At 46.1% G+C, this 24,246-nt stretch overlaps 14 non-coding genes across 14 annotated transcripts; all 14 read left to right on the forward strand.

Annotated features, from left to right (window-relative positions):
* Nucleotides 1–1,762: 1,762 nt before the first annotated feature.
* trnal-cag (transfer RNA leucine (anticodon CAG)) lies at nucleotides 1,763–1,844 on the forward strand. The gene has a single exon. It is a non-coding gene; the product is annotated as a tRNA-Leu (tRNA).
* Nucleotides 1,845–3,579: 1,735 nt separating this feature from the next.
* On the forward strand, nucleotides 3,580–3,652 carry trnav-cac (transfer RNA valine (anticodon CAC)). Its single transcript has one exon. It is a non-coding gene; the product is annotated as a tRNA-Val (tRNA).
* A 1,649-nt stretch (nucleotides 3,653–5,301) lies between these two features.
* trnal-cag (transfer RNA leucine (anticodon CAG)) lies at nucleotides 5,302–5,383 on the forward strand. The gene has a single exon. It is a non-coding gene; the product is annotated as a tRNA-Leu (tRNA).
* Nucleotides 5,384–6,908: 1,525 nt separating this feature from the next.
* trnav-cac (transfer RNA valine (anticodon CAC)) lies at nucleotides 6,909–6,981 on the forward strand. The gene has a single exon. It is a non-coding gene; the product is annotated as a tRNA-Val (tRNA).
* Nucleotides 6,982–8,630: 1,649 nt separating this feature from the next.
* Nucleotides 8,631–8,712, forward strand: trnal-cag (transfer RNA leucine (anticodon CAG)). The gene has a single exon. It is a non-coding gene; the product is annotated as a tRNA-Leu (tRNA).
* Nucleotides 8,713–10,237: 1,525 nt separating this feature from the next.
* On the forward strand, nucleotides 10,238–10,310 carry trnav-cac (transfer RNA valine (anticodon CAC)). The gene has a single exon. It is a non-coding gene; the product is annotated as a tRNA-Val (tRNA).
* Nucleotides 10,311–11,959: 1,649 nt separating this feature from the next.
* Nucleotides 11,960–12,041, forward strand: trnal-cag (transfer RNA leucine (anticodon CAG)). Its single transcript has one exon. It is a non-coding gene; the product is annotated as a tRNA-Leu (tRNA).
* Nucleotides 12,042–13,566: 1,525 nt separating this feature from the next.
* On the forward strand, nucleotides 13,567–13,639 carry trnav-cac (transfer RNA valine (anticodon CAC)). The gene has a single exon. It is a non-coding gene; the product is annotated as a tRNA-Val (tRNA).
* A 1,649-nt stretch (nucleotides 13,640–15,288) lies between these two features.
* trnal-cag (transfer RNA leucine (anticodon CAG)) lies at nucleotides 15,289–15,370 on the forward strand. Its single transcript has one exon. It is a non-coding gene; the product is annotated as a tRNA-Leu (tRNA).
* Nucleotides 15,371–16,895: 1,525 nt separating this feature from the next.
* trnav-cac (transfer RNA valine (anticodon CAC)) lies at nucleotides 16,896–16,968 on the forward strand. The gene has a single exon. It is a non-coding gene; the product is annotated as a tRNA-Val (tRNA).
* Nucleotides 16,969–18,617: 1,649 nt separating this feature from the next.
* Nucleotides 18,618–18,699, forward strand: trnal-cag (transfer RNA leucine (anticodon CAG)). The gene has a single exon. It is a non-coding gene; the product is annotated as a tRNA-Leu (tRNA).
* Nucleotides 18,700–20,234: 1,535 nt separating this feature from the next.
* Nucleotides 20,235–20,307, forward strand: trnav-cac (transfer RNA valine (anticodon CAC)). Its single transcript has one exon. It is a non-coding gene; the product is annotated as a tRNA-Val (tRNA).
* A 1,649-nt stretch (nucleotides 20,308–21,956) lies between these two features.
* Nucleotides 21,957–22,038, forward strand: trnal-cag (transfer RNA leucine (anticodon CAG)). Its single transcript has one exon. It is a non-coding gene; the product is annotated as a tRNA-Leu (tRNA).
* A 1,525-nt stretch (nucleotides 22,039–23,563) lies between these two features.
* trnav-cac (transfer RNA valine (anticodon CAC)) lies at nucleotides 23,564–23,636 on the forward strand. Its single transcript has one exon. It is a non-coding gene; the product is annotated as a tRNA-Val (tRNA).
* Nucleotides 23,637–24,246: the final 610 nt, after the last annotated feature.

Genomic DNA, 24,246 nt, shown 5'->3' on the forward strand with positions numbered 1-24,246 from the left:
TTGTTCAAGACCTCTCCTATCTCTTCCGACTCAATACACAGTCTCCCACCACTGTCCTTGATCGGACCTACCCTCGTTCTCGTCATTCTCAGGTTTCTCACGTACGCATAGAATGCCTTGGGGTTATCCTTGATCCTATCCGCCAGGATAATCTTGATCAAGTTAAAAATCACAGCACACTCCAAAGGCTTGTACCTCAAAATAATCCTGTTGGATTGCAACTTGGTGATGTGTGGTTTTTAACTTTGTCCACCCCACCACCGGCTCCTCGACATCAGAATCCTGAGAGATACCCCACTGAAACTGAAGCGCCTGTCAGATACTTGAGGGAGTCACAGGGGTGTGGGGGAAGGGTATGTGGTTTAACCACAAAGTGCTGAACTGAACTAGACTTTCTAACTGCCGTTGCCATGGAGATAATACTGAGAGACAGTCTCTATTCAAAGTCCCAAACCACAACGGTATACGAATGGGAGCTGTACATCCGACAGGCAGGGAGTTACCTGATGCTGTCTGGAGGTATTTTGTATGTACACTATCTAGGTATCTGCCATGTCTCATAAATGAAGATTCAAAGAAGACCTCTCACAGTTCTGTGCCGAGTTATTCCTATCCAGCAGGGTTCAGGAATATGAGTACACAGCAGTCAGCCTTCACAGTGGAGGATACGAAGAACAGGACAGGAATTGATAAGGAGACTGAGGAAGGTGAGGACCTAGATAATAACAATTATCGTGAAAGAGTTAGAGCTGGGCAAGTTAATGGAGCGAAAGGTACACAAGTCTCATTGCCCTGATGGAATACATCCCAGGATACCAGAGTTAGTGGGAGAAATAGGAAATGCACTTAGAATTGTAGAATCTTACAGCAGAGATAGGCCCTTTGGCCCAAACTGGCCCATGCCGACCAGAATGTCTATCCACACTAACCCCATTTCGCTGCACTTGCCCATTTGCTTCTGACCCTTTCCTATCCATGTATTTGTCCAAATGCCTTTTCCCTGTTGTGAGTGTTCCTGCCTGACCCACTTCCACTGGCAGGTCATTCCATATACATACCACCCTCTGTCTAAAACAGTTGCCCCTCAGCTTCCCTTTTATTCTTTCTCCTCTAACCTTAAACTGATCTAATCAAGCCGTCCAATCCTTGAGTTCCTGGGAAAAGGATGAGTGCATTCACCTTATCCATGACCCTCATGGTCTTATACACTTCTAGAAAATAACCCACTCAGTTTCCTCTGCACTAAACGTAAAATCCTCACTTGTACAACCTCTCCCTATAACACAGACCCCTAAGCGCTGGCAACATCCTTTTAAAATGTTCTGCACTTTTTACTGTTTCATACAGGAAAATACATTACATTCATCATATTCTCACTATTTCCCCACGGTGCTGGAACCGACATGACAATGCAAATCGATTACAATCCATGATCGAGAATGAACTCCTTGACAACAATCCCGTTTTCATAGTGTTTCCCATGGTGCAGGTATACGAGTGTCTTTCTGGTTGTATGGTTAATTCTCACAGATACATTTGGAGCTGAAAGGAGTCTGAGAAGATAGACTCAGCTTACCATTGATTTTTGTCTGGATTGATGGGCTCTCATTATCTGCTGCGAAATTGATATTGTAGACGGGCACATCCCAGCAGCTGTGCGAGTCGGAGAGGGATCATGGAACCATTTTCATGTGACTTGGCATCTGTTGTTATGCAGGAGAGCACAGTTGGAAACGGAAGAAAATGGTGCGCGCGGCCGGCTGGTAGTGTGGCCGAGCGGTCTAAGGCGCTGGATCCAGGTTCCAGTCTCGAAAGGGGCGTGGGTTCGAATCCCACCACTGCCATTTCTGCAGATCAACTCCAACGCTGCAGCCTTTTTGTTAAAATGCTGTTTCTGTCCCCACTGTATTGATGTTGAAAACAAAAGTAAAATGGCTTTGCTTCCCGGGGAATTAACTGTGGTGTGGGATAGTGCCGAATATTTCAAAGTGTCTCTGTCTGTCATGATCGTGTTCGCCTCGAAAGGGGCGTGGGTTCGAATCCCACCACTGCCATTTCTGCAGATCAACTCCAACGCTGCAGCCTTTTTGTTAAAATGCTGTTTCTGTCCCCACTGTATTGATGTTGAAAACAAAAGTAAAATGGCTTTGCTTCCCGGGGAATTAACTGTGGTGTGGGATAGTGCCGAATATTTCAAAGTGTCTCTGTCTGTCATGATCGTGTTCGCCTCCCGCGCAGAAAATCGCAAGCAGCTGTGCTGTTCCAGGCAAGTTGAGCTTGTACTGGAACCGAATGGAGACCGGTATTTCATCGCTGTTGTGAAACAAAGTCCTGGGGTGACTCGACTCGTCGTTATTTGGTTTTTCGGCCAATGGGAAAATCGTTCCAACGAATTTCGATGTGATATGTTGTTGAATTTCTCCCATTTCCTTCGTTTCCGTCCTGGAGACATCGGAAGGGAAAGGTAATCTAATCGAGACTGTGATTGGTGAAATTCACTTTTTATGGCCCATTCTTATTAGGTTCTTTCTTTCTCTCTTTTCAGTATTGTCTGGGAAGTGGTGGTTCCCTAAGGCTGCAGTATGTGTGAAAGAGTAGTTTGGAATTGTCCTGTTGTTAGTTGTGAGATTACTTTATAAATCATGCCCTCGGACTGTCTCACATTTAGCATTCATGCATCTCTGTGTCTGAAAATGCATTAGGTATGCCAGCTTTGTTTGTGTTCCGTGTTAAATGCTTTCTGTTTTGCGATTCGCTCAATACTTTACGAGTTAACAGCGTTTCTGAGGAAACTTCCAGCTGCAAAAGTCCTTAAATGAGGATCTGGGAAAATTTCACAGAGTATGGTCAGTCGGAGCAAAAGTAAGGAAGTCGTTCCTTTCTGCAGTGTTTCGCAATACTACCTTTCCCGTGAGCATCGAACACAGTAAAGGATTGTGCCACAGACTGCGACGGCAAGCTCCGCTAAAAAGTAATCCTTTAAAGCAGGTGTAAGCAACACAACGTTATTGGGGGACACCGCGTGGAAACAGATACTTCGGTGTATCTCGTCCATGCTCAGCACATAGCCAAATATAAACAAGTCCGGTTCCCCAGTATTTGGCCCCAAACCCTCTCAACCCATCCTATCCAGAAACTCATGCAATTTTCTGAGCCTCCTCCGCTTCCTCTGGGAGCTCATTCCATACACGCACAACCTTCTGTGTGGGAAATGTGCCTCAGGTCCTTTGTCAATTTCAGCCCACTCACCTTAAACCTATGCTCTCGAGTTTTCAACTCACCCCAACTTGGGTAAAACACGTAAATACTCAGTTTCCAACCCTTCCATTAGATCATGTCGCAGTCGTTACGCTGCAGGGAAAGTCGTCCCAGCCTAGTCGACCTCGCCCTACGGTCCAAACATTGACCACATCCTTGTCTATATTTTATCATCAATTTCACGTGTCTTTTTTTTATGTTTTGAAGATGTCAATTACGCTGGACAACAACGAGCTATTGGAAACAGAAAGGTGAAACGAAGAATGGCTTCAACTTTCAGTGCTGGATGCCCCTGAGCTGCCGGATGGGCGGCTGCGGCTTGTTTCTGTAGTGTAGTGGTCATCACGTTCGCCTCACACGCGAAAAGTCCCCAGTTCGAAACTGGGCAGAAACTGCTTTGTTCTTCATCGGCAGCCTTTTACATGGACAAGAACGGTGCTTTCTTGCTTGCTTTCCCATCTGCAAACCTGCCTTCGAAGTTGCTTGAACAAATCTGCTCGCGTAGTGAAATGTAATGCAATTCCATTTAATGACTGTGCAAAGAATTGTAAAGTTTTTATCCAAACTGGTTCTGATCATATGCAATTCTGTTTGAGAGTGTAGTTACCCCCTTCTGATTCTTCTACGAAAAGCAGTACCGCATTTGCATTCCTTGCGCAGGCGGCTCGGTTCAAAGACAGGGAAGAAGCTGATGCGCTGGTGTCACAGTGCACCACGGATTCCTGAACTTGTCTGTCTGTTAAATGTACCCCAAAGGCGTCTCTGAAAGGCCTCGTTTGGAAGCTGTCTGTCGTTATTCAACGTACGAGAATTGGCACCAGAGGTCCTGAATCATGTTTTGGAGCAGTTCGCACTTGAGTGGCTCTTTCAATCAGCAACAGCAATGAAAGAAATTACACTCTCAGAGGAACCTCTGGACCTGTGCTTTCATGGTGTCGCTAGTATTAAGGTGCGCCCCGAGACCTAAGCCACGTTGGAACTGAAACGGAGGAATCGACAGAGAGGTTACAGAATGACATCGCATCCATTTGGTTTTCTTGAAATCACTGAGGAGCAGGAAAATGTAAACGGCGAAGTCGAGTGGGGAAGTCAGGCAGTTGCAGCTCTGGAGAAACTCCTTCTTTGTGACTCACTCAGCAACCAGACACGTGAAGGTGACTCAGAGGCGTGAGAGCTCTTCACATCGAGAACAAAAAGCAATCAAGGGCAGTTAGCACCTCTTCCGGAGTGGGGGTGGGGTGAGGTAATTACCTTTTGACTTTGTTACTATGTTGAGAAACTGCCTTTTAAATTGAGGTGAACAGAAAATGCATTTCTAATAAGCACCATGGAATTGAGCAAAATTTATTGAGTCGCTTCTCGTCGATTCCCACACAGGTTTCCAACTCAGTTGCTATCCATGTGGCTGATGTCCAGGAGTGAACATCTCTGCAGCAAATTGCACGGTTAGGGTAAAAGGCAAGGAAAGTGTCATCTCGAACTGGCTCCGAGGTCAGAGCATCGTCACAATGTAATCTGTCGTTCTCGAATAGGAATGCGACCTCCGGTTTTAGGGTGGAGTACATTGTTTGGGACTCTTTTTCTGCAAAACAGACAGAGTGACTGAAATTACGCTGCACGGTATGATGTGGAACACGGCTTTGTGCATTTTCCCTGTAGTCCGGTGTGCTTCATGTTCCGCGTAAACGTGAAACTTGCCCTGTTTCAAGCAATGGGTGAAATCATTTAGCAAAGCAAGAATCGAAATTGCAGTAATGTCAAGCAGCTCGTGGTTATTTGACCAAATCATAACCGAACATATATTCTCACAGATACATTTGGAGCTGAAAGGAGTCTGAGAAGATAGACTCAGCTTACCATTGATTTTTGTCTGGATTGATGGGCTCTCATTATCTGCTGCGAAATTGATATTGTAGACGGGCACATCCCAGCAGCTGTGCGAGTCGGAGAGGGATCATGGAACCATTTTCATGTGACTTGGCATCTGTTGTTATGCAGGAGAGCACAGTTGGAAACGCAAGAAAATGATGCGCGCGGCCGGCTGGTAGTGTGGCCGAGCGGTCTAAGGCGCTGGATCCAGGTTCCAGTCTCGAAAGGGGCGTGGGTTCGAATCCCACCACTGCCATTTCTGCAGATCAACTCCAACGCTGCAGCCTTTTTGTTAAAATGCTGTTTCTGTCCCCACTGTATTGATGTTGAAAACAAAAGTAAAATGGCTTTGCTTCCCGGGGAATTAACTGTGGTGTGGGATAGTGCCGAATATTTCAAAGTGTCTCTGTCTGTCATGATCGTGTTCGCCTCCCGCGCAGAAAATCGCAAGCAGCTGTGCTGTTCCAGGCAAGTTGAGCTTGTACTGGAACCGAATGGAGACCGGTATTTCATCGCTGTTGTGAAACAAAGTCCTGGGGTGACTCGACTCGTCGTTATTTGTTTTTTCGGCCAATGGGAAAATCGTTCCAACGAATTTCGATGTGATATGTTGTTGAATTTCTCCCATTTCCTTCGTTTCCGTCCTGGAGACATCGGAAGGGAAAGGTAATCTAATCGAGACTGTGATTGGTGAAATTCACTTTTTATGGCCCATTCTTATTAGGTTCTTTCTTTCTCTCTTTTCAGTATTGTCTGGGAAGTGGTGGTTCCCTAAGGCTGCAGTATGTGTGAAAGAGTAGTTTGGAATTGTCCTGTTGTTAGTTGTGAGATTACTTTATAAATCATGCCCTCGGACTGTCTCACATTTAGCATTCATGCATCTCTGTGTCTGAAAATGCATTAGGTATGCCAGCTTTGTTTGTGTTCCGTGTTAAATGCTTTCTGTTTTGCGATTCGCTCAATACTTTACGAGTTAACAGCGTTTCTGAGGAACCTTCCAGCTGCAAAATTCCCTAACTGAGGATCTGGGAAAATTTCACAGAGTATGGTCAGTCGGAGCAAAAGTAAGGAAGTCGTTCCTTTCTGCAGTGTTTCGCAACACTACCTTTCCCGTGAGCATCGAACACAGTAAAGGATTGTGCCACAGACTGCGACGGCAAGCTCCGCTAAAAAGTAATCCTTTAAAGCAGGTGTAAGCAACACAACGTTTTTGGGGGACACCGCGTGGAAACAGATACTTCGGTGTATCTCGTCCATGCTCAGCACATAGCCAAATATAAACAAGTCCGGTTCCCCAGTATTTGGCCCCAAACCCTCTCAACCCATCCTATCCAGAAACTCATGCAATTTTCTGAGCCTCCTCCGCTTCCTCTGGGAGCTCATTCCATACACGCACAACCTTCTGTGTGGGAAATGTGCCTCAGGTCCTTTGTCAATTTCAGCCCACTCACCTTAAACCTATGCTCTCGAGTTTTCAACTCACCCCAACTTGGGTAAAACACGTAAATACTCAGTTTCCAACCCTTCCATTAGATCATGTCGCAGTCGTTACGCTGCAGGGAAAGTCGTCCCAGCCTAGTCGACCTCGCCCTACGGTCCAAACATTGACCACATCCTTGTCTATATTTTATCATCAATTTCACGTGTCTTTTTTTTATGTTTTGAAGATGTCAATTACGCTGGACAACAACGAGCTATTGGAAACAGAAAGGTGAAACGAAGAATGGCTTCAACTTTCAGTGCTGGATGCCCCTGAGCTGCCGGATGGGCGGCTGCGGCTTGTTTCTGTAGTGTAGTGGTCATCACGTTCGCCTCACACGCGAAAGGTCCCCAGTTCGAAACTGGGCAGAAACTGCTTTGTTCTTCATCGGCAGCCTTTTACATGGACAAGAACGGTGCTTTCTTGCTTGCTTTCCCATCTGCAAACCTGCCTTCGAAGTTGCTTGAACAAATCTGCTCGCGTAGTGAAATGTAATGCAATTCCATTTAATGACTGTGCAAAGAATTGTAAAGTTTTTATCCAAACTGGTTCTGATCATATGCCATTCTGTTTGAGAGTGTAGTTACCCCCTTCTGATTCTTCTACGAAAAGCAGTACCGCATTTGCATTCCTTGCGCAGGCGGCCCGGTTCAAAGACAGGGAAGAAGCTGATGCGCTGGTGTCACAGTGCACCACGGATTCCTGAACTAGTCTGTCTGTTAAATGTACCCCAAAGGCGTCTCTGAAAGGCCTCGTTTGGAAGCTGTCTGTCGTTATTCAACGTACGAGAATTGGCACCAGAGGTCCTGAATCATGTTTTGGAGCAGTTCGCACTTGAGTGGCTCTTTCAATCAGCAACAGCAATGAAAGAAATTACACTCTCAGAGGAACCTCTGGACCTGTGCTTTCATGGTGTCGCTAGTATTAAGGTGCGCCCCGAGACCTAAGCCACGTTGGAACTGAAACGGAGGAATCGACAGAGAGGTTACAGAATGACATCGCATCCATTTGGTTTTCTTGAAATCACTGAGGAGCAGGAAAATGTAAACGGCGAAGTCGAGTGGGGAAGTCAGGCAGTTGCAGCTCTGGAGAAACTCCTTCTTTGTGACTCACTCAGCAACCAGACACGTGAAGGTGACTCAGAGGCGTGAGAGCTCTTCACATCGAGAACAAAAAGCAATCAAGGGCAGTTAGCACCTCTTCCGGAGTGGGGGTGGGGTGAGGTAATTACCTTTTGACTTTGTTACTATGTTGAGAAACTGCCTTTTAGATTGAGGTGAACAGAAAATGCATTTCTAATAAGCACCATGGAATTGAGCAAAATTTATTGAGTCGCTTCTTGTCGATTCCCACACAGGTTTCCAACTCAGTTGCTATCCATGTGGCTGATGTCCAGGAGTGAACATCTCTGCAGCAAATTGCACGGTTAGGGTAAAAGGCAAGGAAAGTGGCATCTCGAACTGGCTCCGAGGTCAGAGCATCGTAACAATGTGATCTGTCGTTCTCGAATAGGAATGCGACCTCCGGTTTTAGGGTGGAGTACATTGTTTGGGACTCTTTTTCTGCAAAACAGACAGAGTGACTGAAATTACGCTGCACGGTATGATGTGGAACACGGCTTTGTGCATTTTCCCTGTAGTCCGGTGTGCTTCATGTTCCGCGTAAACGTGAAACTTGCCCTGTTTCAAGCAATGGGTGAAATCATTTAGCAAAGCAAGAATCGAAATTGCAGTAATGTCAAGCAGCTCGTGGTTATTTGACCAAATCATAACCGAACATATATTCTCACAGATACATTTGGAGCTGAAAGGAGTCTGAGAAGATAGACTCAGCTTACCATTGATTTTTGTCTGGATTGATGGGCTCTCATTATCTGCTGCGAAATTGATATTGTAGACGGGCACATCCCAGCAGCTGTGCGAGTCGGAGAGGGATCATGGAACCATTTTCATGTGACTTGGCATCTGTTGTTATGCAGGAGAGCACAGTTGGAAACGCAAGAAAATGGTGCGCGCGGCCGGCTGGTAGTGTGGCCGAGCGGTCTAAGGCGCTGGATCCAGGTTCCAGTCTCGAAAGGGGCGTGGGTTCGAATCCCACCACTGCCATTTCTGCAGATCAACTCCAACGCTGCAGCTTTTTTGTTAAAATGCTGTTTCTGTCCCCACTGTATTGACGTTGAAAACAAAAGTAAAATGGCTTTGCTTCCCGGGGAATTAACTGTGGTGTGGGATAGTGCCGAATATTTCAAAGTGTCTCTGTCTGTCATGATCGTGTTCGCCTCCCGCGCAGAAAATCGCAAGCAGCTGTGCTGTTCCAGGCAAGTTGAGCTTGTACTGGAACCGAATGGAGACCGGTATTTCATCGCTGTTGTGAAACAAAGTCCTGGGGTGACTCGACTCGTCGTTATTTGGTTTTTCGGCCAATGGGAAAATCGTTCCAACGAATTTCGATGTGATATGTTGTTGAATTTCTCCCATTTCCTTCGTTTCCGTCCTGGAGACATCGGAAGGGAAAGGTAATCTAATCGAGACTGTGATTGGTGAAATTCACTTTTTATGGCCCATTCTTATTAGGTTCTTTCTTTCTCTCTTTTCAGTATTGTCTGGGAAGTGGTGGTTCCCTAAGGCTGCAGTATGTGTGAAAGAGTAGTTTGGAATTGTCCTGTTGTTAGTTGTGAGATTACTTTATAAATCATGCCCTCGGACTGTCTCACATTTAGCATTCATGCATCTCTGTGTCTGAAAATGCATTAGGTATGCCAGCTTTGTTTGTGTTCCGTGTTAAATGCTTTCTGTTTTGCGATTCGCTCAATACTTTACGAGTTAACAGCGTTTCTGAGGAACCTTCCAGCTGCAAAATTCCCTAACTGAGGATCTGGGAAAATTTCACAGAGTATGGTCAGTCGGAGCAAAAGTAAGGAAGTCGTTCCTTTCTGCAGTGTTTCGCAACACTACCTTTCCCGTGAGCATCGAACACAGTAAAGGATTGTGCCACAGACTGCGACGGCAAGCTCCGCTAAAAAGTAATCCTTTAAAGCAGGTGTAAGCAACACAACGTTTTTGGGGGACACCGCGTGGAAACAGATACTTCGGTGTATCTCGTCCATGCTCAGCACATAGCCAAATATAAACAAGTCCGGTTCCCCAGTATTTGGCCCCAAACCCTCTCAACCCATCCTATCCAGAAACTCATGCAATTTTCTGAGCCTCCTCCGCTTCCTCTGGGAGCTCATTCCATACACGCACAACCTTCTGTGTGGGAAATGTGCCTCAGGTCCTTTGTCAATTTCAGCCCACTCACCTTAAACCTATGCTCTCGAGTTTTCAACTCACCCCAACTTGGGTAAAACACATAAATACTCAGTTTCCAACCCTTCCATTAGATCATGTCGCAGTCGTTACGCTGCAGGGAAAGTCGTCCCAGCCTAGTCGACCTCGCCCTACGGTCCAAACATTGACCACATCCTTGTCTATATTTTATCATCAATTTCACGTGTCTTTTTTTTATGTTTTGAAGATGTCAATTACGCTGGACAACAACGAGCTATTGGAAACAGAAAGGTGAAACGAAGAATGGCTTCAACTTTCAGTGCTGGATGCCCCTGAGCTGCCGGATGGGCGGCTGCGGCTTGTTTCTGTAGTGTAGTGGTCATCACGTTCGCCTCACACGCGAAAGGTCCCCAGTTCGAAACTGGGCAGAAACTGCTTTGTTCTTCATCGGCAGCCTTTTACATGGACAAGAACGGTGCTTTCTTGCTTGCTTTCCCATCTGCAAACCTGCCTTCGAAGTTGCTTGAACAAATCTGCTCGCGTAGTGAAATGTAATGCAATTCCATTTAATGACTGTGCAAAGAATTGTAAAGTTTTTATCCAAACTGGTTCTGATCATATGCAATTCTGTTTGAGAGTGTAGTTACACCCTTCTGATTCTTCTACGAAAAGCAGTACCGCATTTGCATTCCTTGCGCAGGCGGCTCGGTTCAAAGACAGGGAAGAAGCTGATGCGCTGGTGTCACAGTGCACCACGGATTCCTGAACTTGTCTGTCTGTTAAATGTACCCCAAAGGCGTCTCTGAAAGGCCTCGTTTGGAAGCTGTCTGTCGTTATTCAATGTACGAGAATTGGCACCAGAGGTCCTGAATCATGTTTTGGAGCAGTTCGCACTTGAGTGGCTCTTTCAATCAGCAACAGCAATGAAAGAAATTACACTCTCAGAGGAACCTCTGGACCTGTGCTTTCATGGTGTCGCTAGTATTAAGGTGCGCCCCGAGACCTAAGCCACGTTGGAACTGAAACGGAGGAATCGACAGAGAGGTTACAGAATGACATCGCATCCATTTGGTTTTCTTGAAATCACTGAGGAGCAGGAAAATGTAAACGGCGAAGTCGAGTGGGGAAGTCAGGCAGTTGCAGCTCTGGAGAAACTCCTTCTTTGTGACTCACTCAGCAACCAGACACGTGAAGGTGACTCAGAGGCGTGAGAGCTCTTCACATCGAGAACAAAAAGCAATCAAGGGCAGTTAGCACCTCTTCCGGAGTGGGGGTGGGGTGAGGTAATTACCTTTTGACTTTGTTACTATGTTGAGAAACTGCCTTTTAGATTGAGGTGAACAGAAAATGCATTTCTAATAAGCACCATGGAATTGAGCAAAATTTATTGAGTCGCTTCTTGTCGATTCCCACACAGGTTTCCAACTCAGTTGCTATCCATGTGGCTGATGTCCAGGAGTGAACATCTCTGCAGCAAATTGCACGGTTAGGGTAAAAGGCAAGGAAAGTGGCATCTCGAACTGGCTCCGAGGTCAGAGCATCGTCACAATGTGATCTGTCGTTCTCGAATAGGAATGCGACCTCCGGTTTTAGGGTGGAGTACATTGTTTGGGACTCTTTTTCTGCAAAACAGACAGAGTGACTGAAATTACGCTGCACGGTATGATGTGGAACACGGCTTTGTGCATTTTCCCTGTAGTCCGGTGTGCTTCATGTTCCGCGTAAACGTGAAACTTGCCCTGTTTCAAGCAATGGGTGAAATCATTTAGCAAAGCAAGAATCGAAATTGCAGTAATGTCAAGCAGCTCGTGGTTATTTGACCAAATCATAACCGAACATATATTCTCACAGATACATTTGGAGCTGAAAGGAGTCTGAGAAGATAGACTCAGCTTACCATTGATTTTTGTCTGGATTGATGGGCTCTCATTATCTGCTGCGAAATTGATATTGTAGACGGGCACATCCCAGCAGCTGTGCGAGTCGGAGAGGGATCATGGAACCATTTTCATGTGACTTGGCATCTGTTGTTATGCAGGAGAGCACAGTTGGAAACGCAAGAAAATGGTGCGCGCGGCCGGCTGGTAGTGTGGCCGAGCGGTCTAAGGCGCTGGATCCAGGTTCCAGTCTCGAAAGGGGCGTGGGTTCGAATCCCACCACTGCCATTTCTGCAGATCAACTCCAACGCTGCAGCTTTTTTGTTAAAATGCTGTTTCTGTCCCCACTGTATTGACGTTGAAAACAAAAGTAAAATGGCTTTGCTTCCCGGGGAATTAACTGTGGTGTGGGATAGTGCCGAATATTTCAAAGTGTCTCTGTCTGTCATGATCGTGTTCGCCTCCCGCGCAGAAAATCGCAAGCAGCTGTGCTGTTCCAGGCAAGTTGAGCTTGTACTGGAACCGAATGGAGACCGGTATTTCATCGCTGTTGTGAAACAAAGTCCTGGGGTGACTCGACTCGTCGTTATTTGGTTTTTCGGCCAATGGGAAAATCGTTCCAACGAATTTCGATGTGATATGTTGTTGAATTTCTCCCATTTCCTTCGTTTCCGTCCTGGAGACATCGGAAGGGAAAGGTAATCTAATCGAGACTGTGATTGGTGAAATTCACTTTTTATGGCCCATTCTTATTAGGTTCTTTCTTTCTCTCTTTTCAGTATTGTCTGGGAAGTGGTGGTTCCCTAAGGCTGCAGTATGTGTGAAAGAGTAGTTTGGAATTGTCCTGTTGTTAGTTGTGAGATTACTTTATAAATCATGCCCTCGGACTGTCTCACATTTAGCATTCATGCATCTCTGTGTCTGAAAATGCATTAGGTATGCCAGCTTTGTTTGTGTTCCGTGTTAAATGCTTTCTGTTTTGCGATTCGCTCAATACTTTACGAGTTAACAGCGTTTCTGAGGAACCTTCCAGCTGCAAAATTCCCTAACTGAGGATCTGGGAAAATTTCACAGAGTATGGTCAGTCGGAGCAAAAGTAAGGAAGTCGTTCCTTTCTGCAGTGTTTCGCAACACTACCTTTCCCGTGAGCATCGAACACAGTAAAGGATTGTGCCACAGACTGCGACGGCAAGCTCCGCTAAAAAGTAATCCTTTAAAGCAGGTGTAAGCAACACAACGTTTTTGGGGGACACCGCGTGGAAACAGATACTTCGGTGTATCTCGTCCATGCTCAGCACATAGCCAAATATAAACAAGTCCGGTTCCCCAGTATTTGGCCCCAAACCCTCTCAACCCATCCTATCCAGAAACTCATGCAATTTTCTGAGCCTCCTCCGCTTCCTCTGGTAGCTCATTCCATACACGCACAACCTTCTGTGTGGGAAATGTGCCTCAGGTCCTTTGTCAATTTCAGCCCACTCACCTTAAACCTATGCTCTCGAGTTTTCAACTCACCCCAACTTGGGTAAAACACGTAAATACTCAGTTTCCAACCCTTCCATTAGATCATGTCGCAGTCGTTACGCTGCAGGGAAAGTCGTCCCAGCCTAGTCGACCTCGCCCTACGGTCCAAACATTGACCACATCCTTGTCTATATTTTATCATCAATTTCACGTGTCTTTTTTTTATGTTTTGAAGATGTCAATTACGCTGGACAACAACGAGCTATTGGAAACAGAAAGGTGAAACGAAGAATGGCTTCAACTTTCAGTGCTGGATGCCCCTGAGCTGCCGGATGGGCGGCTGCGGCTTGTTTCTGTAGTGTAGTGGTCATCACGTTCGCCTCACACGCGAAAGGTCCCCAGTTCGAAACTGGGCAGAAACTGCTTTGTTCTTCATCGGCAGCCTTTTACATGGACAAGAACGGTGCTTTCTTGCTTGCTTTCCCATCTGCAAACCTGCCTTCGAAGTTGCTTGAACAAATCTGCTCGCGTAGTGAAATGTAATGCAATTCCATTTAATGACTGTGCAAAGAATTGTAAAGTTTTTATCCAAACTGGTTCTGATCATATGCAATTCTGTTTGAGAGTGTAGTTACACCCTTCTGATTCTTCTACGAAAAGCAGTACCGCATTTGCATTCCTTGCGCAGGCGGCTCGGTTCAAAGACAGGGAAGAAGCTGATGCGCTGGTGTCACAGTGCACCACGGATTCCTGAACTTGTCTGTCTGTTAAATGTACCCCAAAGGCGTCTCTGAAAGGCCTCGTTTGGAAGCTGTCTGTCGTTATTCAATGTACGAGAATTGGCACCAGAGGTCCTGAATCATGTTTTGGAGCAGTTCGCACTTGAGTGGCTCTTTCAATCAGCAACAGCAATGAAAGAAATTACACTCTCAGAGGAACCTCTGGACCTGTGCTTTCATGGTGTCGCTAGTATTAAGGTGCGCCCCGAGACCTAAGCCACGTTGGAACTGAAACGGAGGAATCGACAGAGAGGTTACAGAATGACATCGCATCCATTTGGTTTTCTTGAAATCACTGAGGAGCAGGAAAATGTAAACGGGGAAGTCGAGTGGGGAAGTCAGGCAGTTGCAGCTCTGGAGAAACTCCTTCTTTGTGACTCACTCAGCAACCAGACACGTGAAGGTGACTCAGAGGCGTGAGAGCTCTTCACATCGAGAACAAAAAGCAATCAAGGGCAGTTAGCACCTCTTCCGGAGTGGGGGTGGGGTGAGGTAATTACCTTTTGACTTTGTTACTATGTTGAGAAACTGCCTTTTAGATTGAGGTGAACAGAAAATGCATTTCTAATAAGCACCATGGAATTGAGCAAAATTTATTGAGTCGCTTCTTGTCGATTCCCACACAGGTTTCCAACTCAGTTGCTATCCATGTGGCTGATGTCCAGGAGTGAACATCTCTGCAGCAAATTGCACGGTTAGGGTAAAAGGCAAGGAAAGTGTCATCTCGAACTGGCCCCGAGGTCAGAGCATCCTCACAATGTAATCTGTCGTTCTCGAATAGGAATGAGACCTCCGGTTTTAGGGTGGAGTACATTGTTTGGGACTCTTTTTCTGCAAAACAGACACAGTGACTGAAATTACGCTGCACGGTATGATGTGGAACACGGCTTTGTGCATTTTCCCTGTAGTCCGGTGTGCTTTATGTTCCGTGTAAACGTGAAACTTGCCCTGTTTCAAGCAATGGGTGAAATCATTTAGCAAAGCAAGAATCGAAATTGCAGTAATGTCAAGCAGCTCGTGGTTATTTGACCAAATCATAACCGAACATATATTCTCACAGATACATTTGGAGCTGAAAGGAGTCTGAGAAGATAGACTCAGCTTACCATTGATTTTTGTCTGGATTGATGGGCTCTCATTATCTGCTGCGAAATTGATATTGTAGACGGGCACATCCCAGCAGCTGTGCGAGTCGGAGAGGGATCATGGAACCATTTTCATGTGACTTGGCATCTGTTGTTATGCAGGAGAGCACAGTTGGAAAGGCAAGAAAATGGTGCGCGCGGCCGGCTGGTAGTGTGGCCGAGCGGTCTAAGGCGCTGGATCCAGGTTCCAGTCTCGAAAGGGGCGTGGGTTCGAATCCCACCACTGCCATTTCTGCAGATCAACTCCAACGCTGCAGCCTTTTTGTTAAAATGCTGTTTCTGTCCCCACTGTATTGATGTTGAAAACAAAAGTAAAATGGCTTTGCTTCCCGGGGAATTAACTGTGGTGTGGGATAGTGCCGAATGTTTCAAAGTGTCTCTGTCTGTCATGATCGTGTTCGCCTCCCGCGCAGAAAATCGCAAGCAGCTGTGCTGTTCCAGGCAAGTTGAGCTTGTACTGGAACCGAATGGAGACCGGTATTTCATCGCTGTTGTGAAACAAAGTCCTGGGGTGACTCGACTCGTCGTTATTTGGTTTTTCGGCCAATGGGAAAATCGTTCCAACGAATTTCGATGTGATATGTTGTTGAATTTCTCCCATTTCCTTCGTTTCCGTCCTGGAGACATCGGAAGGGAAAGGTAATCTAATCGAGACTGTGATTGGTGAAATTCACTTTTTATGGCCCATTCTTATTAGGTTCTTTCTTTCTCTCTTTTCAGTATTGTCTGGGAAGTGGTGGTTCCCTAAGGCTGCAGTATGTGTGAAAGAGTAGTTTGGAATTGTCCTGTTGTTAGTTGTGAGATTACTTTATAAATCATGCCCTCGGACTGTCTCACATTTAGCATTCATGCATCTCTGTGTCTGAAAATGCATTAGGTATGCCAGCTTTGTTTGTGTTCCGTGTTAAATGCTTTCTGTTTTGCGATTCGCTCAATACTTTACGAGTTAACAGCGTTTCTGAGGAACCTTCCAGCTGCAAAATTCCCTAACTGAGGATCTGGGAAAATTTCACAGAGTATGGTCAGTCGGAGCAAAAGTAAGGAAGTCGTTCCTTTCTGCAGTGTTTCGCAACACTACCTTTCCCGTGAGCATCGAACACAGTAAAGGATTGTGCCACAGACTGCGACGGCAAGCTCCGCTAAAAAGTAATCCTTTAAAGCAGGTGTAAGCAACACAACGTTTTTGGGGGACACCGCGTGGAAACAGATACTTCGGTGTATCTCGTCCATGCTCAGCACATAGCCAAATATAAACAAGTCCGGTTCCCCAGTATTTGGCCCCAAACCCTCTCAACCCATCCTATCCAGAAACTCATGCAATTTTCTGAGCCTCCTCCGCTTCCTCTGGGAGCTCATTCCATACACGCACAACCTTCTGTGTGGGAAATGTGCCTCAGGTCCTTTGTCAATTTCAGCCCACTCACCTTAAACCTATGCTCTCGAGTTTTCAACTCACCCCAACTTGGGTAAAACACGTAAATACTCAGTTTCCAACCCTTCCATTAGATCATGTCGCAGTCGTTACGCTGCAGGGAAAGTCGTCCCAGCCTAGTCGACCTCGCCCTACGGTCCAAACATTGACCACATCCTTGTCTATATTTTATCATCAATTTCACGTGTCTTTTTTTTATGTTTTGAAGATGTCAATTACGCTGGACAACAACGAGCTATTGGAAACAGAAAGGTGAAACGAAGAATGGCTTCAACTTTCAGTGCTGGATGCCCCTGAGCTGCCGGATGGGCGGCTGCGGCTTGTTTCTGTAGTGTAGTGGTCATCACGTTCGCCTCACACGCGAAAGGTCCCCAGTTCGAAACTGGGCAGAAACTGCTTTGTTCTTCATCGGCAGCCTTTTACATGGACAAGAACGGTGCTTTCTTGCTTGCTTTCCCATCTGCAAACCTGCCTTCGAAGTTGCTTGAACAAATCTGCTCGCGTAGTGAAATGTAATGCAATTCCATTTAATGACTGTGCAAAGAATTGTAAAGTTTTTATCCAAACTGGTTCTGATCATATGCCATTCTGTTTGAGAGTGTAGTTACCCCCTTCTGATTCTTCTACGAAAAGCAGTACCGCATTTGCATTCCTTGCGCAGGCGGCCCGGTTCAAAGACAGGGAAGAAGCTGATGTGCTGGTGTCACAATGCACCACGGATTCCTGAACTTGTCTGTCTGTTAAATGTACCCCAAAGGCGTCTCTGAAAGGCCTCGTTTGGAAGCTGTCTGTCGTTATTCAACGTACGAGAATTGGCACCAGAGGTCCTGAATCATGTTTTGGAGCAGTTCGCACTTGAGTGGCTCTTTCAATCAGCAACAGCAATGAAAGAAATTACACTCTCAGAGGAACCTCTGGACCTGTGCTTTCATGGTGTCGCTAGTATTAAGGTGCGCCCCGAGACCTAAGCCACGTTGGAACTGAAACGGAGGAATCGACAGAGAGGTTACAGAATGACATCGCATCCATTTGGTTTTCTTGAAATCACTGGGGAGCAGGAAAATGTAAACGGCGAAGTCGAGTGGGGAAGTCAGGCAGTTGCAGCTCTGGAGAAACTCCTTCTTTGTGACTCACTCAGCAACCAGACACGTGAAGGTGACTCAGAGGCGTGAGAGCTCTTCACATCGAGAACAAAAAGCAATCAAGGGCAGTTAGCACTTCTTCCGGAGTGGGGGTGGGGTGAGGTAATTACCTTTTGACTTTGTTACTATGTTGAGAAACTGCCTTTTAGATTGAGGTGAACAGAAAATGCATTTCTAATAAGCACCATGGAATTGAGCAAAATTTATTGAGTCGCTTCTCGTCGATTCCCACACAGGTTTCCAACTCAGTTGCTATCCATGTGGCTGATGTCCAGGAGTGAACATCTCTGCAGCAAATTGCACGGTTAGGGTAAAAGGCAAGGAAAGTGTCATCTCGAACTGGCTCCGAGGTCAGAGCATCCTCACAATGTAATCTGTCGTTCTCGAATAGGAATGCGACCTCCGGTTTTAGGGTGGAGTACATTGTTTGGGACTCTTTTTCTGCAAAACAGACAGAGTGACTGAAATTACGCTGCACGGTATGATGTGGAACACGGCTTTGTGCATTTTCCCTGTAGTCCGGTGTGCTTCATGTTCCGCGTAAACGTGAAACTTGCCCTGTTTCAAGCAATGGGTGAAATCATTTAGCAAAGCAAGAATCGAAATTGCAGTAATGTCAAGCAGCTCGTGGTTATTTGACCAAATCATAACCGAACATATATTCTCACAGATACATTTGGAGCTGAAAGGAGTCTGAGAAGATAGACTCAGCTTACCATTGATTTTTGTCTGGATTGATGGGCTCTCATTATCTGCTGCGAAATTGATATTGTAGACGGGCACATCCCAGCAGCTGTGCGAGTCGGAGAGGGATCATGGAACCATTTTCATGTGACTTGGCATCTGTTGTTATGCAGGAGAGCACAGTTGGAAACGCAAGAAAATGGTGCGCGCGGCCGGCTGGTAGTGTGGCCGAGCGGTCTAATGCGCTGGATCCAGGTTCCAGTCTCGAAAGGGGCGTGGGTTCGAATCCCACCACTGCCATTTCTGCAGATCAACTCCAACGCTGCAGCTTTTTTGTTAAAATGCTGTTTCTGTCCCCACTGTATTGACGTTGAAAACAAAAGTAAAATGGCTTTGCTTCCCGGGGAATTAACTGTGGTGTGGGATAGTGCCGAATATTTCAAAGTGTCTCTGTCTGTCATGATCGTGTTCGCCTCCCGCGCAGAAAATCGCAAGCAGCTCTACTGTTGCTTTCTGTTCCAGGCAAGTTGAGCTTGTACTGGAACCGAATGGAGACCGGTATTTCATCGCTGTTGTGAAACAAAGTCCTGGGGTGACTCGACTCGTCGTTATTTGGTTTTTCGGCCAATGGGAAAATCGTTCCAACGAATTTCGATGTGATATGTTGTTGAATTTCTCCCATTTCCTTCGTTTCCGTCCTGGAGACATCGGAAGGGAAAGGTAATCTAATCGAGACTGTGATTGGTGAAATTCACTTTTTATGGCCCATTCTTATTAGGTTCTTTCTTTCTCTCTTTTCAGTATTGTCTGGGAAGTGGTGGTTCCCTAAGGCTGCAGTATGTGTGAAAGAGTAGTTTGGAATTGTCCTGTTGTTAGTTGTGAGATTACTTTATAAATCATGCCCTCGGACTGTCTCACATTTAGCATTCATGCATCTCTGTGTCTGAAAATGCATTAGGTATGCCAGCTTTGTTTGTGTTCCGTGTTAAATGCTTTCTGTTTTGCGATTCGCTCAATACTTTACGAGTTAACAGCGTTTCTGAGGAACCTTCCAGCTGCAAAATTCCCTAACTGAGGATCTGGGAAAATTTCACAGAGTATGGTCAGTCGGAGCAAAAGTAAGGAAGTCGTTCCTTTCTGCAGTGTTTCGCAACACTACCTTTCCCGTGAGCATCGAACACAGTAAAGGATTGTGCCACAGACTGCGACGGCAAGCTCCGCTAAAAAGTAATCCTTTAAAGCAGGTGTAAGCAACACAACGTTTTTGGGGGACACCGCGTGGAAACAGATACTTCGGTGTATCTCGTCCATGCTCAGCACATAGCCAAATATAAACAAGTCCGGTTCCCCAGTATTTGGCCCCAAACCCTCTCAACCCATCCTATCCAGAAACTCATGCAATTTTCTGAGCCTCCTCCGCTTCCTCTGGGAGCTCATTCCATACACGCACAACCTTCTGTGTGGGAAATGTGCCTCAGGTCCTTTGTCAATTTCAGCCCACTCACCTTAAACCTATGCTCTCGAGTTTTCAACTCACCCCAACTTGGGTAAAACACGTAAATACTCAGTTTCCAACCCTTCCATTAGATCATGTCGCAGTCGTTACGCTGCAGGGAAAGTCGTCCCAGCCTAGTCGACCTCGCCCTACGGTCCAAACATTGACCACATCCTTGTCTATATTTTATCATCAATTTCACGTGTCTTTTTTTTATGTTTTGAAGATGTCAATTACGCTGGACAACAACGAGCTATTGGAAACAGAAAGGTGAAACGAAGAATGGCTTCAACTTTCAGTGCTGGATGCCCCTGAGCTGCCGGATGGGCGGCTGCGGCTTGTTTCTGTAGTGTAGTGGTCATCACGTTCGCCTCACACGCGAAAGGTCCCCAGTTCGAAACTGGGCAGAAACTGCTTTGTTCTTCATCGGCAGCCTTTTACATGGACAAGAACGGTGCTTTCTTGCTTGCTTTCCCATCTGCAAACCTGCCTTCGAAGTTGCTTGAACAAATCTGCTCGCGTAGTGAAATGTAATGCAATTCCATTTAATGACTGTGCAAAGAATTGTAAAGTTTTTATCCAAACTGGTTCTGATCATATGCAATTCTGTTTGAGAGTGTAGTTACCCCCTTCTGATTCTTCTACGAAAAGCAGTACCGCATTTGCATTCCTTGCGCAGGCGGCTCGGTTCAAAGACAGGGAAGAAGCTGATGCGCTGGTGTCACAGCGCACCACGGATTCCTGAACTTGTCTGTCTGTTAAATGTACCCCAAAGGCGTCTCTGAAAGGCCTCGTTTGGAAGCTGTCTGTCGTTATTCAATGTACGAGAATTGGCACCAGAGGTCCTGAATCATGTTTTGGAGCAGTTCGCACTTGAGTGGCTCTTTCAATCAGCAACAGCAATGAAAGAAATTACACTCTCAGAGGAACCTCTGGACCTGTGCTTTCATGGTGTCGCTAGTATTAAGGTGCGCCCCGAGACCTAAGCCACGTTGGAACTGAAACGGAGGAATCGACAGAGAGGTTACAGAATGACATCGCATCCATTTGGTTTTCTTGAAATCACTGAGGAGCAGGAAAATGTAAACGGCGAAGTCGAGTGGGGAAGTCAGGCAGTTGCAGCTCTGGAGAAACTCCTTCTTTGTGACTCACTCAGCAACCAGACACGTGAAGGTGACTCAGAGGCGTGAGAGCTCTTCACATCGAGAACAAAAAGCAATCAAGGGCAGTTAGCACCTCTTCCGGAGTGGGGGTGGGGTGAGGTAATTACCTTTTGACTTTGTTACTATGTTGAGAAACTGCCTTTTAGATTGAGGTGAACAGAAAATGCATTTCTAATAAGCACCATGGAATTGAGCAAAATTTATTGAGTCGCTTCTTGTCGATTCCCACACAGGTTTCCAACTCAGTTGCTATCCATGTGGCTGATGTCCAGGAGTGAACATCTCTGCAGCAAATTGCACGGTTAGGGTAAAAGGCAAGGAAAGTGGCATCTCGAACTGGCTCCGAGGTCAGAGCATCGTCACAATGTGATCTGTCGTTCTCGAATAGGAATGCGACCTCCGGTTTTAGGGTGGAGTACATTGTTTGGGACTCTTTTTCTGCAAAACAGACAGAGTGACTGAAATTACGCTGCACGGTATGATGTGGAACACGGCTTTGTGCATTTTCCCTGTAGTCCGGTGTGCTTCATGTTCCGCGTAAACGTGAAACTTGCCCTGTTTCAAGCAATGGGTGAAATAATTTAGCAAAGCAAGAATCGAAATTGCAGTAATGTCAAGCAGCTCGTGGTTATTTGACCAAATCATAACCGAACATATATTCTCACAGATACATTTGGAGCTGAAAGGAGTCTGAGAAGATAGACTCAGCTTACCATTGATTTTTGTCTGGATTGATGGGCTCTCATTATCTGCTGCGAAATTGATATTGTAGACGGGCACATCCCAGCAGCTGTGCGAGTCGGAGAGGGATCATGGAACCATTTTCATGTGACTTGGCATCTGTTGTTATGCAGGAGAGCACAGTTGGAAACGCAAGAAAATGGTGCGCGCGGCCGGCTGGTAGTGTGGCCGAGCGGTCTAAGGCGCTGGATCCAGGTTCCAGTCTCGAAAGGGGCGTGGGTTCGAATCCCACCACTGCCATTTCTGCAGATCAACTCCAACGCTGCAGCTTTTTTGTTAAAATGCTGTTTCTGTCCCCACTGTATTGACGTTGAAAACAAAAGTAAAATGGCTTTGCTTCCCGGGGAATTAACTGTGGTGTGGGATAGTGCCGAATATTTCAAAGTGTCTCTGTCTGTCATGATCGTGTTCGCCTCCCGCGCAGAAAATCGCAAGCAGCTGTGCTGTTCCAGGCAAGTTGAGCTTGTACTGGAACCGAATGGAGACCGGTATTTCATCGCTGTTGTGAAACAAAGTCCTGGGGTGACTCGACTCGTCGTTATTTGGTTTTTCGGCCAATGGGAAAATCGTTCCAACGAATTTCGATGTGATATGTTGTTGAATTTCTCCCATTTCCTTCGTTTCCGTCCTGGAGACATCGGAAGGGAAAGGTAATCTAATCGAGACTGTGATTGGTGAAATTCACTTTTTATGGCCCATTCTTATTAGGTTCTTTCTTTCTCTCTTTTCAGTATTGTCTGGGAAGTGGTGGTTCCCTAAGGCTGCAGTATGTGTGAAAGAGTAGTTTGGAATTGTCCTGTTGTTAGTTGTGAGATTACTTTATAAATCATGCCCTCGGACTGTCTCACATTTAGCATTCATGCATCTCTGTGTCTGAAAATGCATTAGGTATGCCAGCTTTGTTTGTGTTCCGTGTTAAATGCTTTCTGTTTTGCGATTCGCTCAATACTTTACGAGTTAACCGCGTTTCTGAGGAACCTTCCAGCTGCAAAATTCCCTAACTGAGGATCTGGGAAAATTTCACAGAGTATGGTCAGTCGGAGCAAAAGTAAGGAAGTCGTTCCTTTCTGCAGTGTTTCGCAACACTACCTTTCCCGTGAGCATCGAACACAGTAAAGGATTGTGCCACAGACTGCGACGGCAAGCTCCGCTAAAAAGTAATCCTTTAAAGCAGGTGTAAGCAACACAACGTTTTTGGGGGACACCGCGTGGAAACAGATACTTCGGTGTATCTCGTCCATGCTCAGCACATAGCCAAATATAAACAAGTCCGGTTCCCCAGTATTTGGCCCCAAACCCTCTCAACCCATCCTATCCAGAAACTCATGCAATTTTCTGAGCCTCCTCCGCTTCCTCTGGTAGCTCATTCCATACACGCACAACCTTCTGTGTGGGAAATGTGCCTCAGGTCCTTTGTCAATTTCAGCCCACTCACCTTAAACCTATGCTCTCGAGTTTTCAACTCACCCCAACTTGGGTAAAACACGTAAATACTCAGTTTCCAACCCTTCCATTAGATCATGTCGCAGTCGTTACGCTGCAGGGAAAGTCGTCCCAGCCTAGTCGACCTCGCCCTACGGTCCAAACATTGACCACATCCTTGTCTATATTTTATCATCAATTTCACGTGTCTTTTTTTTATGTTTTGAAGATGTCAATTACGCTGGACAACAACGAGCTATTGGAAACAGAAAGGTGAAACGAAGAATGGCTTCAACTTTCAGTGCTGGATGCCCCTGAGCTGCCGGATGGGCGGCTGCGGCTTGTTTCTGTAGTGTAGTGGTCATCACGTTCGCCTCACACGCGAAAGGTCCCCAGTTCGAAACTGGGCAGAAACTGCTTTGTTCTTCATCGGCAGCCTTTTACATGGACAAGAACGGTGCTTTCTTGCTTGCTTTCCCATCTGCAAACCTGCCTTCGAAGTTGCTTGAACAAATCTGCTCGCGTAGTGAAATGTAATGCAATTCCATTTAATGACTGTGCAAAGAATTGTAAAGTTTTTATCCAAACTGGTTCTGATCATATGCAATTCTGTTTGAGAGTGTAGTTACACCCTTCTGATTCTTCTACGAAAAGCAGTACCGCATTTGCATTCCTTGCGCAGGCGGCTCGGTTCAAAGACAGGGAAGAAGCTGATGCGCTGGTGTCACAGTGCACCACGGATTCCTGAACTTGTCTGTCTGTTAAATGTACCCCAAAGGCGTCTCTGAAAGGCCTCGTTTGGAAGCTGTCTGTCGTTATTCAATGTACGAGAATTGGCACCAGAGGTCCTGAATCATGTTTTGGAGCAGTTCGCACTTGAGTGGCTCTTTCAATCAGCAACAGCAATGAAAGAAATTACACTCTCAGAGGAACCTCTGGACCTGTGCTTTCATGGTGTCGCTAGTATTAAGGTGCGCCCCGAGACCTAAGCCACGTTGGAACTGAAACGGAGGAATCGACAGAGAG

Source organism: Chiloscyllium punctatum, unplaced genomic scaffold, assembly GCF_047496795.1.
Source record: "Chiloscyllium punctatum isolate Juve2018m unplaced genomic scaffold, sChiPun1.3 scaffold_127, whole genome shotgun sequence".
NCBI lineage: Eukaryota > Metazoa > Chordata > Chondrichthyes > Orectolobiformes > Hemiscylliidae > Chiloscyllium > Chiloscyllium punctatum.